Source organism: Musca domestica, unplaced genomic scaffold, assembly GCF_030504385.1.
Source record: "Musca domestica strain aabys unplaced genomic scaffold, Musca_domestica.polishedcontigs.V.1.1 49, whole genome shotgun sequence".
NCBI lineage: Eukaryota > Metazoa > Arthropoda > Insecta > Diptera > Muscidae > Musca > Musca domestica.
The window spans coordinates 6,127,058-6,147,555 of record NW_026712344.1 but is presented as its reverse complement, the minus strand read 5'-3'; the positions used below and the strand labels follow the sequence as shown (position 1 = coordinate 6,147,555).

At 35.7% G+C, this 20,498-nt stretch overlaps 1 protein-coding gene across 2 annotated transcripts in view; it reads right to left on the bottom strand.

Annotated features, from left to right (window-relative positions):
* Nucleotides 1-20,498, bottom strand: part of LOC101890429 (acetylcholinesterase-like) — a 276,027-nt gene that overhangs the window by 149,404 nt on the left and 106,125 nt on the right. Inside the window, exon 2 of one of the 2 annotated variants that reach the window (XM_059127903.1) lies at nt 19,168-19,219. The exons of the other annotated variant lie outside the window; for it this stretch is intronic. The gene's annotated coding sequence lies outside the window, so the exon portion shown is untranslated. The remainder of the gene's footprint in view (nt 1-19,167; nt 19,220-20,498) is intronic. 2 annotated transcript variants of the gene reach the window in all.

Sequence of the window (20,498 nt, the reverse complement as noted above, 5' to 3'; positions counted from 1 at the left end):
AATGAGAAAATTTTCCAAAAAAATAAAATCCATTAAAAATTCTGTTAAAATCTTTAAAATACCTAACATCGGAAGGTGCCTACATATGGGGGGATATCAGATATTGTGGACCTATATAGACAAATCGACGTTTGGGGGTAAAGCACTCACAAAGAACTCCTTGTGTGGAATTTCAGACAATTCCATTGGTTAATGTGGCTAAAATCATCAAAATACCGAATATCGGGGGTACCGTTGTATGGGGTCTATACAAAATCGTGGACCTATATAGACAACTCTCTTCAGAGGTATAAAGTACCCGCAAGTAACTCCTTTTGTGGATTTTCAGACAATTCCGTTAAAAAATGTGGGTAAAAACTTCTAAATACCGAATATCGGAGGACAACGTTATATGGGGGATATACGATATCGTGGGCCTATATAGACAATTCTCTCTCAGTGCATAAAATAGTCACAAGGGACTTCTTGTTCGGAATAGCAGACAATTCCATTGAAAAATGTGGCTAACATCATCAAAATACCTAATATCGGGGGGGTAATGTTATATGGGGTCTAAAATGATTATTTCGATGAATTACAAACGGAATGACGAACTTAATATACCCTCCATACTATGTATGGTGGAGGGTATAAGAATTGTGACCCTTTGTGGATGAGGAACCAGAATGGGTTCGCAGCTATACAACTTCACAACAGATCTTGTATTAGCAATAATGTTTGGGGATCTGAATGGAATTGGATGTTAATTTCGCGTTTTATGAGCTCCATGACCCTTTGTGGGGAAGGTACCAGAAGGAGAGGACCGATATATCCCATCTTCACAACAGTTCTTGTGTTAGTAGAAATGTAGAAATAATGGAATGTATGAAATATAAAGAGAACCCAAGGTTTATTTCGGATTTTATAAAATTTTTATACCCTCCACCATACTATGGAGGGTATATTAATTTTGTCATTCCGTTTGTAACTCCTCGAAATACTCATGTCAGACCCAACAAAGTATATATATTCTTGATCAGCGTAAAATTCTAAGACGATTTAGCCATGTCCGTCTGTCTGTCTGTTGTAATCACGCTATCTTTCGAACAAATTGAGATAGAAGGCTAAAATTTTGCACACATGTATATTTTGCCAATATTCAGGTTAAGTTCGAAAATGGGCCATGTAGGTCCAAGTTATCATATAGCCCCCATATAACGGTACCTCCCGATATTCGGTATTTTGATGATTTTAGCGACATTATTCATCGAAATGATTTCAAATTTGGCATTTGAAGTTCGTAATAGATACTACATCCTCAGTCAAAAAATGAGTCATGTAGGTCCACGTCTTCATATAGTCCCCATATAACGGTACCCCCCGATATTCGGGATTTTAATGATTTTAGCGACACTATTTACCGGGATTGTTTCAAATTTGGTATTCGAAGTTTGTAATGGATGCTACATCCTAAGTCAAAAAATGAGCCATGTAGGTCCACGTCTTCATATAGTCCCCATATAACAGTACCCCCCGAAATTCGGTATTTTGATGATTTTAGCGACATTATTCCCCGAAATTGTTCCAAATTTGGTATTTGAAGTTCGCAATAGATACTGCAGCATAAAACAGAAAATGGGCCATGTAGGTCCACGTCTTCATATAGACCCCATATACCGTACCCCCCGATATTCGGTATTTTGATGATTTTAGCGACACTATTTACCGGGATTGTTTCAAATTTCGCATGTGAAGTTCGTAATGGATACTTCAGCCCATGCCAGAAAATTGTCTGTGCATATAAACAGATTTTTCTTCAAGTTTCGCATTTAAATATTGTAATAACTTATGACAAAAGTTGCCTATGCAGGTCCACGTCGTCGTATATACATTCGGTATTTTTAAGATTTTAACAGAATTTTTAACGGATTTTATTTATTTATTTATTTATTTTTTTTTTTTTTTTGTGGAAATTACAAAATTTGTACCAAGTGGTGGAGGGTATTAAAAGTTCGTCCCGGCCGAACTTACACCTTTTTTACTTGTTGCTTATTCAAAACTGACCCTTTGTGGGGCAGGTACCAGAGGGTCCGGTCTTAACGTATTCTGTGTTTATATGTGCCAAATCTAAATGGAATCGGATGTTTATTTCGCGTTTTATGAGCTTAATGAATATTCAAACTTTCGACCTTTTGTAGGGGATGTACCAAAAGGAGTGGAACGATATATTTCATCTTAACACCAAACCTTGGGTTAATAAAATGATTAGGATGTGTGGAATTTGAAGACAACCGGACTCTTACATTACATTTTATAACAGGTGTGAGGTAAAATTATTCAAAATGTTGAGCCTTTATGGGGGAGGTTCTTGATAGAGAGGACCGATATTGTCCATTTTCGCACCTGACCTAGCACTGATGCAAATGTTAGGATTTGCAAAGTTGGAGCCAAATTCGATTATTGCTTATTTTTATGCCGAAAAAATATTTTTGTATTTTTGAAAATTTCGACCTTTTGTGGGGCAGGTAAAAAAAGGAGTTGAGCCATATATTCCATCTTAACACTGGGACTTGGGTTATTAAAATCATTGGGATGTGTGAAATTTGAAGACAATCGGACCTTACATCACATGTTATAAGAGTTGTATGTATTCAAAATTTATACCCCTTGTAGGGCAGGTACATGATGCAGTGGACTGATAATGTGCATTTTCGGGCCTGACCTAGAACTAACGCAAATATTAGGATTTGCAAAGTTGAAGCAAAATCGTATTATCCTTTCTCTTTCTGTGCAGAAAATTATTTTCTTTGAAAATTTTGACATTTTGTGGGGGAGGTACCAGAAGGAGTAGACCGATTTTGCCCATCTCCCAACTCAATCTATGTTTGACAAAAATATTACGATGTACCAAGATTGGATAAAATCGGATACTACCTTCGAGAGTTATCATGCGCGCCTGCTAGACAGACAGACAGACGGACGGATGGACATCACTAGATCGACTCCAAATGTCCAGAAACAGATTTGGTCCAAAGAGGCCTAGGTTCTAAAACCGTTATTTCGATTAGTCACATTTTGACCATATATATACCCTCTCTAGCCATATGGCTGAGGGCATAAATATGATATCTAAAATCAATTTACATGGCATCCTCTGCGAAATTACATCAACTCACCTAGATGTAAGTGGCTTCCATTGGAAAATTCATTTTTTCACATTTATGCTCACAGCCATCATTCATGATATTTCCTCCACCCACTTTCATATCTCTTACAAATTTCAATGGGCAATCTTGAATATTACATTATCTTATTATGGCGGATCTACACTTACATTTACGAATCTTAGGGGCATTCTTCTGATGGTAGATTTCATCACAGTTGTTTTTTCTTTTTTTTTACTGGTATGACAGATGAACATGAAGATAGCAATAAGGGCGTGGGGGTTGGAGATAATTGAAATGGGCTCATTTATTATGGCTTGTCTTTAATTGGCTCATTATGAGTTCTTCTTCTGCTACGTCGCTATACTATTCTGATTGAAGCAGCAACTAATTAAATTTTATTGAGATTTGTTTTTACTTCAATACACACTGATTGAAAGGAATTGTACAATTTGTTTTCATTTATATAATATTGTAACGTTCAAATGATTTAATGATCTCAGAAGGAAGTGAGAGAAAATGTTGAGGTTATATGAAATCGATAACTTAGTTATAGTAAAAAGTTAAGTATTTTTTTTTAAATTTTTAATTGGATAAGTATTTTTGTCACTCTTGAAGTCACAAATTATTCATTAGATTTCAGTCGGGTTTCCGAAGCTGTTTAGTTATATGGGAACTGTATTAAAAAATTGGACCCACATATCCCATCTTTACATGCGATCCAATTCAAATACTAATATTGCAATGCGTTAAGTTTGAAGAGACCTGGGTTTTGAAGGAAATATGATTACTGTACCTTTAGCCTTAATGGCTACTGAGGGTACACCCTTATCATTTGATACGGCCCCATCGAAACAATGGTTTCAGACCCAAATATCTTTGGCCGAAATCTGCTTCAGGATATATGGGGTCAAGCTAATGATAGCTGTCGAAGAGAGTATTCGATTTGGTCCAAACTTGGTAAATCTTAATTGTATTACCAAACTTATATCGAGTACGGAGATGGCCAGTATTGGTCCACTGATTGTGGTACCTCCAGTATAAAATGAAAAAAAAAATCATAGCAAATAACTTACCTCATAAAAAAGGATTTTCCAATTTTGTTAAAACTTTGTAAATCTTAATATTTGAATCAGGGCAAAACTGGTCCAATGATTTAAAACAACCAAAATACGCATAAAAGCGAAATGGGGATCCGATTCGGTTCAAACTATTCACCAACACAAGATTTGGCGTAAAGATTTCACTTCTTCTAGTAAATCCCCGACAAAGTGTAAAAATTTTGAATACTTATGCCTTTCAATTCATAAAAGTCAGTAATTCTTTTTGTGTGACCCCAAAGGTACAATCTTTACAGGACTGTATGACATTATTTCAAAAACAAAATCGACCAAAATAGGTTTGGAACTAAGGGGGCTTTCCAACGGAACAGAGTTTCAGCAAATGTCTTACTTGCATCCCTGATAAATCCAACTGAATGAGCAAAAATCTATGCAAAGATATATATAGGAGCTATATTCGCCATAACCGCCATAGCAGCCGATAATCGCTCTCCGTTGGTATTAATTGACCGTGGCCACAGAATAAATGCCGAATATTATCGCGAAAATATTATTGAGGGTGTATTAAAGCCTTGGGCACGCAAACATTTTGGCTGCACCTTGGGGAATGGACCAAAATATAGCAGATCAACATTCGGGCAACGTGTGACGGTTTCATTGGCCGTTTGAAGGCCATGATTAGTGCCAAAGGTGATCAATTCGAACAAATCTAAACTTATTTCAAAATTTGATGTTATTTCCGATATTTTCTGCTTTCATTCTATAAAATTAAAAAACAAGTAAGCAAAGGCTATAGTCGTGCGGGGCCGACCATGTGATACCCTACAACACTACAATATGTTCGAAGTCATTTATATGCAAATCCATAGATTTCGTTTTTGCCAAAGAGCCCTGCCCAGAGATTACCCTTAGGTTTTTGACCCTGAGAATTTGGCCAATATTTACGCACTCCGTAGTATTGTGAAGTATTCAAAACAATTGCACACGATAGTTTTGGTTCATTTTACTGCTAAATATAATCCAATGGCCATCCAAAATGCTAGACTTCTTCTCTGTCCTCAACTCTCTTCCGATACAAAATTCCGTGTCGATTAGTTTTCAATTGTGGCCTATAGAACGACTACAAAAGTAAAAAAATTTAAAATTTTTTAGCCATTTAAACTTCTAAATGCACATCCTAAAAACAATAGACTTTAATTCCGATCCACCCCCATGCAAAATTTCGTGAGGATCGGACAATAATTGCGACATACATATAATACCCTCAAAACGTAGTTTGGGGGGGGGGGGTGTAAAAATTTAGAAAATTTAAAATTCAAAATTGTAAGTCAAATTGAAAAAATCGCATGCGATCAAAATATGACAAAAATGGAAAAAAATGAAACAAAAGATATAACTTTTTTATTGGTATATTATCCCGCAATTTTCTTAGATTTTATCCTTTTCTGGCAAGAGACCATTCCGAATTGATGTGAATTGTGAAAATCGGCCCAGCGTTTCTTGATTTATAAGCAGATTAAATAAGATCAATTCTTTTACATATGTATTGTACATATTTTGCTAAATATCCGATTTATTGGCTATTAGCATGACTGTAATGGTCAGAAGTGATCTCTTAATGTATTTGTGATTTGGATGGGATTAAAAATATACGCGGTTTAATGGAAATTTTCCTATTTTCTAACATAAAAGTTAGGGTCTATTTTACCCGCTAATTATTGTCCGATGGTCGCTCAAATTATTAGGTTTCTGCCCAGTCCCAAACTCTAACTCCATGTAAATTTTCGCGTCGATTGGTTTATAATTGTGACCTATAGAGCAATTGCAAAATCAGAAAAATATCGTGCGATCATCTTCAAAAACAATAGGGTTCTATTCTGACCCTAACCCCACCTCCATTTTCAATTTCGTGAGAATCGGTTCATAATTGCGACCTGTAGCTTGATTACAAATTAACATGGACAGATGGACGGACGGACATACATAGCTAGATCGACTCAGCTCGGCGAGCTAGGAAGACCCATATATACTTTCCTATGTGGGAAACCAATATTTCGAGGTGTTACATAATTTTTGGCCCAATCAAACTTATAATACCCCCAACATATAGTGTTGTAGGGTATAAAAACATGTAATAATGATTTAGTTTGACTTTGTTGCATTTATTTATTTCACCCTGTATAGGGGCTATAAAAAACGTAGATCTATATTGACGATATTTTGCCACAGTACGTAGAATCTTTTACCATATCTAAATACCGAATATGAATCCATTACATTACAAAATGTGGCATAAATCGACAAAATACTAAATATTGGGAGGTAGAGTTATATGGTGGCTATACTACTTTTCCAGTATTTGGCCCTCGACATTGTAAACCAACGATAAATACTGTACAAAAATTCATTCTCTTTGGGTTCGAGCCCCCTCCGAAATGATAAATTTTTAGATTTTTATGAAATTTTGCTCAATCTCAATTTTTGTCAGTTGTTTCAACCTAAACCTATCAGCCAAGTAAGCTTCTTAAATCATCCCTCAAATAAAAAAGTACATAAAACATTGGCGAATGCCTGAAGCAACGAAAATACAAATGTCAAACGTGATTGATAAGCAACATAAAATAGCAAAATTTGGAAAAATGTTTGCAGTCAAAATAAGACCAAAGTGAGCGGAAAATATTCGAAACCACACTACTCTCTACTGTGGCTGGTCGGTCCCCTTTAATACTGCCAACTGACATTTAACAACTAACAACGTTATTACATTAACCTGGCTAAAAGTTTTCTTGATGTTTGTTTTTCCATCCTGACTGGTGGTATTGGTTGTTGCTCTGCTTCGGGTTGTTAATAAGTTTGATTTGGGTTGGATGGTTGAATGAAAGAATGAATGACTTCTCGATAGTGTATGTATGTGTGTATGCGTACTTTTTATGAATGAATGTCTAAACTCTCTAACCTCCTTCCTCTCCTGTCTCCTAAAATATTTATGGCCAAAGAGACACATCAATGTCTGTCGTATCACACACACAAGCCTCCACCCCATTACTATGTCTTACCTATTGACCCATTAATAAAATTATAAATCGTTATTTTGTATGTATGTGTGTGTATGGACAATACACGGCAGTCGTTGCAACCGCTCCTTAAAAAAAAAAAAAAACTAAAGAAAATTCTTGAATTAACAACCAAGAAATATATATAAAAATTGATACAAAGAAACCCCAGTGTCTTCATCCAAGAATGTCGAACGTAAACAAAAACAAAATAAAGTTGTCAATTTAGCCATAAAGAATGCCAAAAAAAACACTTCAAACATCTAAACTACCACCCCACCCGCCGAAAAATTCTGTGACAGGTCACATAAAATCAAGCTAATCGCCTAAATGGATAGCAGCAAGACATATCAACTTGAAACCAATCCTCAAAAACAAAATCTAAACTTCTTCTAGAACTCAATTAGTCAATGTTTTTTTTTTCAAATGGAAAACTAGGGGAGTGAGTGAGTGAGGGAAGAAGGAGGAAAGTGAGTGGGAGTTGTTGTTGAAAATTAAAACATAACAAAAGTGATTTAGCGATGTCATGACTTGTTCTCAAAGAAAAATGTCTGTTGGTATTTTTTTTGTTTTTTTTTTCTATTTCATTCTTCATTTCATTTTTTTATCAGGGAAATCAGGAATGTCTGTTATTGGTTGTGGGCGATTTTTTTACTTAATTAGTTGTAGAACAATTATGGTTGACCCCGAGGAAGAGGGAAGCACCTTACACAATATCCTAGTAATAGGGTTAATAATATGTTTATTTGTTTTTCAAACAACCCTATAATTTAATGATATAATGAAAGAGTGTAGGGCTAATTGTTGTCTGCTGAAGATTAGAGACGAAATAACAAAACTACGTAATGGCGTGTGGTTTGTGGGGTGAGAGATTTTAAGTTTCGGGAAAAGGTAAAACATTTGTAGAGCTGAGACCCTTAAAGGTTGGCGTACAGTGGATCACAATCGTTTTATTTTTTTTTTTTATTTTTTATTTTTTATTTTTTTTTTTTTTTTGTCAAAATATTAAAAATCATAAAAATACCGAATTTCGGGAGGTAGCGTTAATTGGCGTCTATACGAAAACGTGGACATATATATGTAATGTTCCGCCACCGGAGCTAGAACCCATTATGAACTACAAATACCAATTCTTAGACAAATCCATAAAAAAATGTAACTAAAACTATCAAAATACCGAATATCGGAAGGTATTTTTATATGACGGCTATACGAAAACGTGGAACGATATATCTCATCCAATCATCCTAGACATAATACAAATTGTTCGTATCGTAATACATGTGTGCAAAATTTACCCCTCTATTCTAATTCGTTCGAAAGATAGCGTAATTACAATAGACAGACGGACAGACAGATATACAGGGTTGCCCATATTCGACGGATCTTTGGGCCCCTTGGGCCCATTCCAATCGACGAGGATTGTCCGCAGGCAACATTCTTTGCGTCAATTGAATTTTGTACGGGAACAAATGCAAATCAATGCGAATAATCCGTTGTAAAGTGGACCGAGCCATGCCCAACTGCTGAGAACGGCGTTTTTGGGATGTTCTTGGGGACCTCTCAACACTGGCTCGTACGGCAGCGATATTCTCGGCCGATCGCCTTGGTCGACTTTTATATGGCCTCTTCGGATTAGAAAGAGCCTTACCAGTCGAAAATTTTTCGTATAAACGCTTAATGGTGTTCTTAGAAGGCGCACTTCTCACATTTTTTAATATTTTAAAAGCACTTTGAGTTTTCACAATTGACTTCTTCTGTTGAATGTAAATTTCAGAGCGCTCGCGTGGCGTGTATTGGTTCATGGTAAAAATCTGCTTGAACTAATGCTTCAAACGCGGTATGTCATTAAGCGATGAGACATCTCTGTCAAAAGTTATGGCGTTGCCAGATAGGTCCGTCAAATATGGACAACCCTGTACATCGCTAAATTGATTTCGAATTTTACGCTGATCAATAATATACAGGATGAGAAAAAAATTGCAACAAAGTTGAACGCCTTTAGTTTTGGCATTTTATTCTAATTTTATTGAATGAAAGCAAAAAATGCCGGAAATAGCATCAAATTTTATAATAAGTTTAGATTTGTTCGAATTGGTCACCTTTGGCACGAATTATGGCCTTCAAAAGGCCAATGAAATCGTCAGACGTCAGACCTTTATGTTACTCTGCGGTATTTTGATCCATTCCCGGCGAAACGCTTGCTTGAGGTGATTGACACTTTGGTGTTTTTTAGTGCCAACACTGCTTTCCAAAATACTCCAGACACAATAGTCCAATGGATTTATACCCGGAGATTTTGGTGGCCTTTGTGTCCTGGAAATGAAGCGAGGAACCTCATTTTGTAACCATTCTTGGATGGCGCGTGCTGAGTGCGATGGTGCTGAGTCCTGTTGGAATGTCCAAGGTCTGTGGCCAAAATGTTTGCGTGCCCAAGGCTTCAATACACCCTCCAGAATATTTTCGCGATAATATTCGGCATTTATTCTGATGCAACAATCGATTAATACGAGCGCAAAGCGACCATCGGATGTCTGGTGGCCAACCTAAGGTGCACATTTTCAGCTGACCTCTTTGGCAAGTAAACACGATCATTTTGTTTACAAACTGCTGGACAACGAATGTTTTCTGTTTACGGAGAAAACCGAATTCGGCAGTTTACCACTTTTGGCCAAGCGAAGCAAATCTTTAGCTCTTTTCTCTCTGTTGCGATATAAGTTCTTGCACTTTTTGGAATTTCAATTGCTTTACCCCGAGTTCATTTTTCAGTATTTGTTGAATGGAATATTGCGATATTTTCAGCTCACGAGCCATTTTCGGCCACTGTGACGCGGGTTTCGATAAAGTCGCTTCTTCAATTTTCGAACCATTTCTGCTGATGTTGCTGTTTTCCTCCGCCAACTTCCTCAACATCGAGCTACACTACCAGTATCACGGAAACAAACGATGGTATTTAAATACTGGAGGGCTCTACGATAGCCACTTGTGGTTTTCCAACCAAATATAAAAAATTACACTATCACGCTTGAATTCCATCACGATTAACTTTTTTTCTGGAAAGTTCTCAACAAAATGCTTTCGTACACTTGTAAACAATATAATGAGCTGTCACTGGAATAATGTTAACAGCTGTCGGACGAGTGGCTTAGAAATGACAGCAGTCTGAATTTGGTTGCAGTTTTTTCATCTCAACCTGTAAATATATCTACAGGTACTTCTACAAAATATATGAAGGTATTTCAATAAAAACGCCGAATGCCACGTTAAGAAGGTCTCCGTAAGTAAATACATAAGATCATCATATCCGAATTTATTTATATAGACCTGAATATTATTCATAAAAAGGCTAAAAAATCATTCTGCAGTACGCTAACAACCCTTTTTCATGAGACCTAGAGTTCCTCCAAGAGAACACATATTTCAAACCAGAAAATCTTCATCAGATTTGAAGTACTTGCTTCTGGATGAATTCGGTCGGATGTGCCGATAAAAACCAGAAGTTATAATCCATAAACCTTTGTAGTTTTACACTTCTGGCCCTTCAGACTTTCAATGAAAAGTCTTGAGTTCTTTTTCAGAAAGAAGTTCAGGTATTCATGACACAAACCATCTGTTTTCCTATAGTAATATCGTCAGAAGTTATTGTCACAAAAGACTTATATTCTTCGAGTAGACTTCTCTAGAAAATTTAAAGGTTTTCCTATTGCCGAACAAATTGTTTTTTTTAAGTGGAACAAAGCCTATAAATGGATAGAAGATTAAGGTCTTATGGAACTACTTATCAACGACATTAAAATTTATAGGCGGATGTGCCTATTAAGCCGAATAGCCATTCCTCATTACTTGGTAAGAACAAAGTGAGATATTTTTGGCCTGTAAATTTTATTGTCATCAGTAGGTAGGTTACTGGTAATGCAAAGGGTATGAAGTTGACATATTTGAACAAAATGTTTTATTTTGCTTCGCAATTGTCGTTTATTTTATAATTGCGAAAAGGCATAAAATCGGTCATGTTAAACCCAAGAAATGTTGTTCCATTGACAGATTATAGCTGACTACCACAACATCTAATGCCAAAATACATCATCTCCTATTGTATAATAAATGTGACTAATATCAGAAGTTTTTTTTTTTTTTTTTAACAGCTTGTGCCACGTTTTGAGTAACTCAAATAAGCATTAGGTTTTCATGAAATAGATTTACATGGCATTCGTTTAACTGATGGCGACAGTTGGTTACTTTCCCCATGATTATGGAAAATATTGTATTTCCCTTAAATTTGTCACCGCCATCATTTACTTTGTCTAAGATTTCAACGTACACTCATGGAGGTGCCAGGAAAGGTTAGCAGCGTAGAGCTCGTGGCTGCAGATGTTACTGCTGATATCATCGAGGTCAATTTGAATCGCCAAGCTTTGGTGGATATTATTCTTCTTTATTTGCCCTATGAGTGGTATGCTTTAGTGGCAATGTTAGTAACCGTAATAATAGCGTTTAGATTACAATGGATGACGGTATAACGTTAACAATGACGTCGATGGTAATGTATGGGTTGCAAGGCTTCTATGAGTAGCTTCTTGGTATTTTTTTTTATACCCTCCACCATACTATGTCATTCCGTTTGTAACTCCTCGAAATACTAATGTCAGACCCAACAAAGTATATATATTCTTGATCAGCGTAAAATTCTAAGTTGATTTAGCGACGTCTGTCTGTCTGTCTGTTGTAATCACGCTATCTTTCGAACAAATTGAGATAGATGGCTAAAATTTTGCACACATGTTTATTTTTCCAGTAGGCAGGTTAAGTTTGTAAATTGGTCATGTAGGTCCACGTTTTCAAATAGGTCCCATATAACAGTACCTCCCGATATTCGGTATTTTGATGATTTTAACGACATTATTCACGGGAATTGTTTCAAATTTGGTACTTGAAGTTCAAAATGGATACTACACCCTAAGACAGAAAATTGTCTGTGCAGGTCCACGTCTTCGTATAGCCCCCATATAACAGTACCTCCCGATATTCGGTATTTTGATGATTTTAGCGACATTATTCACGGGAAATGTTTCAAAATTGGTATTTGAAGTTCGTTATGGGAACTACAGTCTGTGACAGAAAACTGTCTGTGCGAACCCACCCACCGAAATTGTTTGAGATGAGGTATTTGAAGTTCGTAATAGATGCTACAGCCTGTCACAGAAAATTGTCTATGCTGGTCCAGGTCTTCGCACAGCTCCAATTTAACGGCACCTCCTTATATACGATATTTTGATGATTTTAGCTACATTATTCACCGTTTATTTCAAGTTTCGAATTTGAATATGGTAATGGCTTACGACAAACAATGCCTACGTATATCCACGTCGTATAGACCCCAATATAACGGCTATATTCGGTATTTTTACAATTTTAACAGAATTTTTAAAGGATTTTATTTTTTGAAAATTTCGAAATTCGTTGCAAATGGTGGAGGGTATTAAAAGGCCGAACTTGCTGCTTTTAACTGTTTTTTTTTTTTTTTTTGGAAATATTAATTTTCCATGAAATGTTTCATTTGTCTTTTGTGGGAACATGTCTATATTTTAAACTAGCTGACCCGGTTCCCATTGCCGGCCCGTACTTTTCGTTGTTAATGCATATTATTTAAAGAATAATAAATCACAGATCTTACTTAATTATGCGGCAAGTAATGATGGATGTAATAGCAAGACTAATTTATAAATAAAAATAAATATTCATGGCAAAAATTAGATATTTTGGATAGCTTGATCTTATTTTCCAGCTATAGGCTTTAATTTGAATATTAAAAACCTATATGATATAGAACATCTATAATAGCCCCATATGAAAACTCAGATCAATTTTTTTGGTATTGTCAAAAGCTTAGCAATATTTTTCATTCAAATAAACTTTAATTTGGAATTTGTATTTCCAACGTTTAGAATAGCATGCTGCGTGTTATTTAGTTTTGTCCACCTCATAGAATGATTTCAGAATAGTCAAAGATAAATACACTTTTACACCCATTGTGCGTTGGAGACTCCACAAAGTCCATATTCCTCATTACAGTACAATTCAATGACGATTAAACAAATGTTCTGTCCCGTGTTACTTTCTTATATTCGTAATTTTTCATATTTCTGCCACAATTTCCGACTGAATGAGTCCCAATTTGACATTTCGGAGCATTCCATACACAGGTTGAGATTAAAAACCTGCAGCCAACTTCAGACTGCTGTCATTTATAAGCCACTCGTCCGACAGCTGTTAAAGTTATTCCAGTGACAGCTCATTATATTCTTTACAAGTCTACAAAAGCAATTTGGTGAGAATTTTCCAGAATAAAAGTTATTCATAATGGAATTCAAGTTTGATTTCTTTATATTTGGCTGGAAAACCACAAGTGGCTATCGTTAGAGCACTCCAGCATTTAAATGTGAATAAATCTTTTGTGTTTCGCACCATCGCTCGTTACCGTGATACTGATAGCGTAGCCCAACGTCAAGGAAGTGGACGGAAAACAACCACTTTGCTAATTTAGTAAAGCTGCGCATAACAATTAAAAGTTCTTATGGGAGAATTCAATCATACACGCTATGATTTAAAGTTCAAAGGACTAAATATGCCGAAGCATTTGTATCTTCTAAATTCGGAGTTGTATTGCCCATTTGGTGCACAATTAATTTGAAATCGGATAAAGATACATATGGGAGCTATATCCAAATCTGAACCGATCTTGATAACATTTGGCAAATATATTTCTGAGCTGTATTTGATATATTTCCCTGAATATCGTTGTTACGGAGTGCATATTACGGCTGTGGGTAACAAATACAAGAAATCGAATGAACAATATATATTGAAGCTATAGCTATATCTGAACCGATCTTCACCAAATTTTACATATTAGCGTCTAGACTCAATTCGGTCGTAAGTGCCAAATTCCATCCCATTTAGACAAATATTAGACGTTTGGTTCACAATAAAATGTAAATCGGACGAAGTTATATATGGGAGCTATATCCAAATCTGAACGGATCTCGATAAAATTTTGCAAAGGTATTTCTGAGCCGTATTTGATATATTTCCCCAAATATTTTTGCTGCAGAGTGCATATTACGGCTGCGGAGGACAAAAATAACAAATCGGATAAACAATATATATGGGAGCTATAGCTATATCTGAACCGATTTCGATCAAATGTTGCATACTTTTTTTCAGGCCTAATTTGGGTGTATATGCAAAATTCCATACAATTCGGGCTCATATTACACGTTTGGTGCACAATAAGAGGCAAATCGGATAAAGATATATATGGGAGCTATATCTAAATTTTGACCGATTATCTCCAACTTCAATAGGGTTCGTCCCTGGGCCAAACAAATGATCTGTGAAAAATTTCATCTGGATCGGGCAATAAATGCGACCTGTACTTTGTTTACAAAAATACATGGATAGACGGACGGACGGACATGCATAAATCGACTCAGAATGTGATTCTATGCCGATCATCAAAAGGAACTATGGGTCTATCTCGTTTCCTTTTGCCTGTTACAAACAAATGCACGAAGACATAATACCCTGACCACCTTGTGGTGTAGGGTATAAAAATTATCGTGTTTACTTGCCACATAGGTCAGCTGAAAATGTGCACTTTCAGTTGGCCACCAGAACTTAGGCGCCGGCTATGGTGATGTTGTGACCCGCCATAACAGCCGATGGTCGCTCTCCGCTCGTATTAATCGGCATCAGAATAAATGCCGAATCTTATCGCGAAAATATTCTGAAGGGTGTATTGAAGCCTTGGGCACGTAAACATTTTGGCCGCAGACCTTGGACATTCCAACAGGACTCAGTACCATAGCACTCAGCACGCGCCACCCAAGAATGGTTACAAAATGAAGTTCATCGCTTCATTTCCAGCGCACAATGGCCACCAAAATCTCCGAATACCAATCCGATGGTCTATTGTCTCTGGAGTATTTTAGAAAGCAATGTTGGTACTAAAAAAATAACAAAGTGTCGATCACCTCAAGCAAGCGCTTCGCCGAGAATGTGCCAAAATATCGCAGAGCAACATTCGGGCAGCGTGTGACGGTTTCATTGGCCATTTGAAGTCCATAATTCTTGCCAAAGATGACCAATTCAAACAAATCTAAACTTATTCTAAAATTTGATGTTATTTCCGATATTTTTCAATAAAATAAAAAAAGGCGTTTGACTTTGTTGCAGTTTTTTATCTCACCCTTTATAGATTGGTAGTTAGGTAAGATCTAGACTTTTGACTTTTGATTGAAATAATTTTTTAACTTTACTTTCATATCTGCTGGATTTCCCCCTTAATAATAAAAAAAAATTGTCGCACAGTGTTATTTTATTAATTGTTGTCACTGTTCAAGGCATAGTAGTAATTCGGTATTATACCCTACAAAACTATGTGTTGGAGGCATTATAAGTTTGATTGAGCCAAAAATTATGTAACACCTCCAAATAATTGTTTCCGACATATAAAACTATATATGGATCTTCCTATCTCGCGAGCTGAATTGATCTTGCAATCAATGTACGTCCGTTCGTCCGTCTGTCCATGTTAATTTGTAATCACGCTATAGCTTGCAATTGTGGCCCGATCCTCACGAAATTGAAAATGGACGTGGGGTTAGGGTCAGAATAGAACCCTATTGTTTTTGGAGATGATCGCACAATATTTACGGGTTGAAATGGAGCAGAACATTTTGCTTATTTTGCAGTTGTTCTATAGGCCACAATTATGAACCACTCTACACGGAAATTTGCATGGAATTAGAGTTCAGGGCTGGGTAGAAGCTAACCAATTTGGATGGTAATCGGAAAATATTTTGCGGGTAAAACAAAACATAATTTTATGTCAAAAATACGAAATTTGCCACTAAACCGCGAATATTTTTGGTCACGGTCAAATCACAAATACATTAAAAGGTCACTTCTAACCATTTCATAGATGTAAATAGCCAAGACATCGGATATGTAGCAAAATATATACAAGATATATGTAAAAGAAATAGATCTTAGTTATTCTGCTTATAAATCAAGAACCGCAGGACATATTTTCATGATTCTCATCAAATCGGAATGGTTTCTTGCCAGAAAAGGATAATATCTAAGCATTTTGGATGACCATTGGATTATATTTAATTGTAAAATGGACCACAACTTTCGTGTGAAATTGTTTTGAATGCCTACCAACACGACGGATTGAGGAAATATTGGGCAAATGCCCCCGGTCAAAAAGCTAAGGGTAGGGCTCTATGATAACATATCAATAACGAAATTCTCCGAAATGGATTTGGAAATAAGGTGCCTTTTAGCATATTCTAGTGTTGTAGGGTATCACATGGACGGCCCGCACAATCATAGCCTTTGCATACTTGTTATACCCTCCACCATACTATGGAGGGTATATTAATTTTGTCATTCCGTTTGTAACTCCTCGAAATACTCATGTCAGACCGAACAAAGTATATATATTCTTGATCAGCATAAAATTCTAAGACGATTTAGCCATGTCCGTCTGTGTGTCTGTCTGTCCGTCTGTCTGTTGTAATCACGCTATCTTTCGAACAAATTGAGATAGAAAGCTAAAATTTTGCACACATGTATATTTTGCAAGTAGGCAGGTTAAGTTCGTAAATGGGCTATGTAGGTCCAAGTTATCATATAGCCCCCCATATAACGGTACCTCCCGATATTCGGTATTTTGATGATTTTAGCAACATTATTCACCGGAATTGTTTCAAATTTGGCATTTGAAGTTCGTAATAGATACTACAGCCTAAGACAGAAAATTATCTTTGCAGGTCTACGTCTTCGTATAGCCCCCATATGACGGTACCTCCCGATATTCGGTATTTTGATGATTTTAGCGACATTATTCACCGGAATTGTTTCAAATTTGGTATTTGAAGTTCAAAATGGATACTACAGCCTAAGACAGAAAATTGTCTGTGCAGATCCACGTCTTCGTATAGCCCCCATATAACTGTACCTCCCGATATTTGGTATTTTGTTGATTTTAGCGACATTATTAATCGGAATTGTTCAAAATTTGGTATTTGAAGTTCGCAATGGATACTACAGCCTAAGACAGAAAATTGTCTGTTCAGGTCCACGTCTTCGTATAGCCCCCATATAACGGTACCTTCTTATATTCGGTATTTTGTCTTTATTCACCAAAATTTTTCAAATTACGCATTTAGAGTTCGTAATGGAAACTCCAGTCTTTTACAGAAAATTGTCTATGCAGGGCCAGGTCTTCGTATAGGCCCCATATACCAGTACCTCCCTATATTCGGTATTTTGACGAGTTTAGGTACAATACTCACCGAAGTTGTTTGAAATGTCGTATTTGAAGTTCGTAATGGATGCTGCAGAATATGACAAAAAATTGTCTACGCAGGTTCAGGTCTTCGGACAGCTCCGATATAACGGTACCTCCCTATATTCTATACTTCGATGATTTTAGCTACATTATTCGCGTTTATTGACTCATGACAAATAATGCCTGTGTGGGTCCACGTCGTATAGGCACCAATATAACATAATATTCGGTATTTTTAAAATTTTACAAAATTTTTTTCAGGATTTTATTTCCAAATTAGTTCCAAATGGTGGAGGGTATTCAAAATTCGGCCCGGCCGAACTTAATGTTTTTTTTACTTGTTTTTGATATCGAATTGTTTTTGTTATTGTATGATAGCATCAATATTTGTGTTTCATGTTATTTGAGGTTTTATTTATAGTTATCATCATTTCAGGTATCTAATAGAGTTGCTCTACTTGCATGGCCTCAAACTAAAGTGTCAACATTCGACATTAAGTTGAAAGGTCAAATGCAGTTTTCCTCTGGCATCTCGTATACGGCATACAATTACAATATATGTGATTCGGGGCAATAGATTTTAACAGCAATCCTACTGCATGTTGGATACACAAAACCTTACAGATATTCGATAGATGTCAATTAATTTTATTTCCATTATGGAGTATTAGAGGTTATCCGTTGGCCCCCACAGTTGGTTTTAGTAAGGACGCTGAAATATTTGCGGATAAACTTGTATAGTTTGTGTGTTACTATCTAGGATGATGATGACGACGAAGGAGTTGGTCTTGGGTAAGTACGTAAATATTTGAATAATTGTTTACTTATATCTTTGAAATTTAAACAATAAAAATAATTTAACATTTCTTAATACATATAGTCTTCCAGTTTTACTTCATAGTAGCATTTTGCGATTACAAAATGTTGTTATTAATGCCTAAAGTCAATATCCTTTCAAATATTTTATCACAATAACTTATGGTTATCATTCATACATTATTCAAAAAATCCCATATCCTCCTCTCATTTGTTGCCGTCATAGCTTGCATTTTAATATTGAACTGAGTTTTCATAACATATTTTTTTTTTTTTTTTTTTTGTTTTTGTTTATTTTTAATGAAAGTCCTTGACAAGTTTCCACACTTTTCTCTCACTTTGAATCGTTCTCAACACCGCAACCCATTCGCAAGTGTGAACTGAAGTGATCGCTATATAATTATGACCAGTCATCATTGTGAGGTTGTTTTTAATTAAAAAAAAGCTGCTTCTTTTTCCCCTTTTCCATTTTTTTTTTCTTTTTCCATTCTCTACAACTGAAAGTTGATTGCATTCATGGCACAAAGATGCACTCTTATGCAGCAGTGGCCTGGTTATAATGCCGAGGAAATGAAGGTCTTTAATAAACGTACATCAGGGCGTATGGCGAATATATCAATAGTATTCATACGCCTAATGGCCATGTGGTTTTGCATGATGGGAGAACTGGTGGAGGAAACCATTAAAATTTGCTTTAAAGCTAGTCGATATATTGGGAAAATATTTTATATTACCTTTAACTCTTTAAATAAAAGATATCCAAAGTAGTCCTTATCTAAAATGTACCTGAAAAAGATCGTGGAGAAAAGACATTAATATTAAATGTGGCTTATTGTGTAAAATAAAATATTTTGTTTTTTTACCAATTAATAAAAATATTTAATCTGAGGAATCGACCCCGACTCATATTTGTATTATTGAGATTTTCTATCAGAGCTATAATCATGGATTTATAAACAATGTTTTTTTAAAGAACAATTTATCTTTACAACACAACATATATTATATAAGGACAGTTGTTCGTGTATTTATAAGCACACGTTTGTTTCTGCAACTATGACAATGCGACAATTTTTGTTTCCTACAAATGATTTCAAAGACTATCTGAGCTAATATGCTTCATTTGTATTAACTTTTTTTTTCCTAGAATTATCAATAATCTTGGTTTTACACAATTTGTTTTTCATGGACTATAGGAGTAGTAATCGTGGATTTATAAAAAAAATATTTTTCGAGGACTATCAATGCTATAATCATAGATTTACGCCGATTTTTTTTTCAAGGATTATCTTTTAAAGAATATTTATCAAGAGATTGCTGGAGCTTTAGGCACGGATTTACAAACGATATTTTTTAAGGGCTATCTAGGCTATAACCGGAATTTATAAGATATATTATTCAATGAATAAAGGAGCAATAACCATGGATTTATGAACAAAAGCAAGGAATATCTGATCTATAATTTGGTTTTATAAAATACATTATCTCAAGAATCATCAGAGCTACAAAAGCGGATTTTCAAGGAATATATATTTTTTTTAGATATTCAAACATATATTCCCGGATTTCTATGGAAAATTATTTGAAAATTATCAGAGCCATAATAAGGGATTTTTTCTGGGACTATCGGAGAAATAATTTTGGATCTGTAAAAAAAACATTTTGCTGAGAATTTTCCAGAAAAAAAATTTATTCGTGATGAAATTTAAGCGTGATAGTGTGATTCCTTTATATTTAACTGGAAAACCACAAGTGGCTATCGTTAGAGCACTCCAGCTTTTAAATGTGAATAAATCTTTTGTGTTTCGTACCATCGCTCGTTACCGTGATACTGGTAGCGTAGCACGACGTCAAGGAAGTGGACGGAAGAAAACAGCAAAATCAGCACAGATTGTTCGAAAAGTAATAAAGCGCATTTATCGAAACCCACGTCGTGAACTGAACATGCCGCAATATTCCATTCGGCAAATATTGAAAAATGAGCTGGGGGTAAATCCATTGAAATTCCAAAAAGTGCAAGAACTTATACCACAACTGAAAGAAAATAGACTGAGAAGAGCTTCGC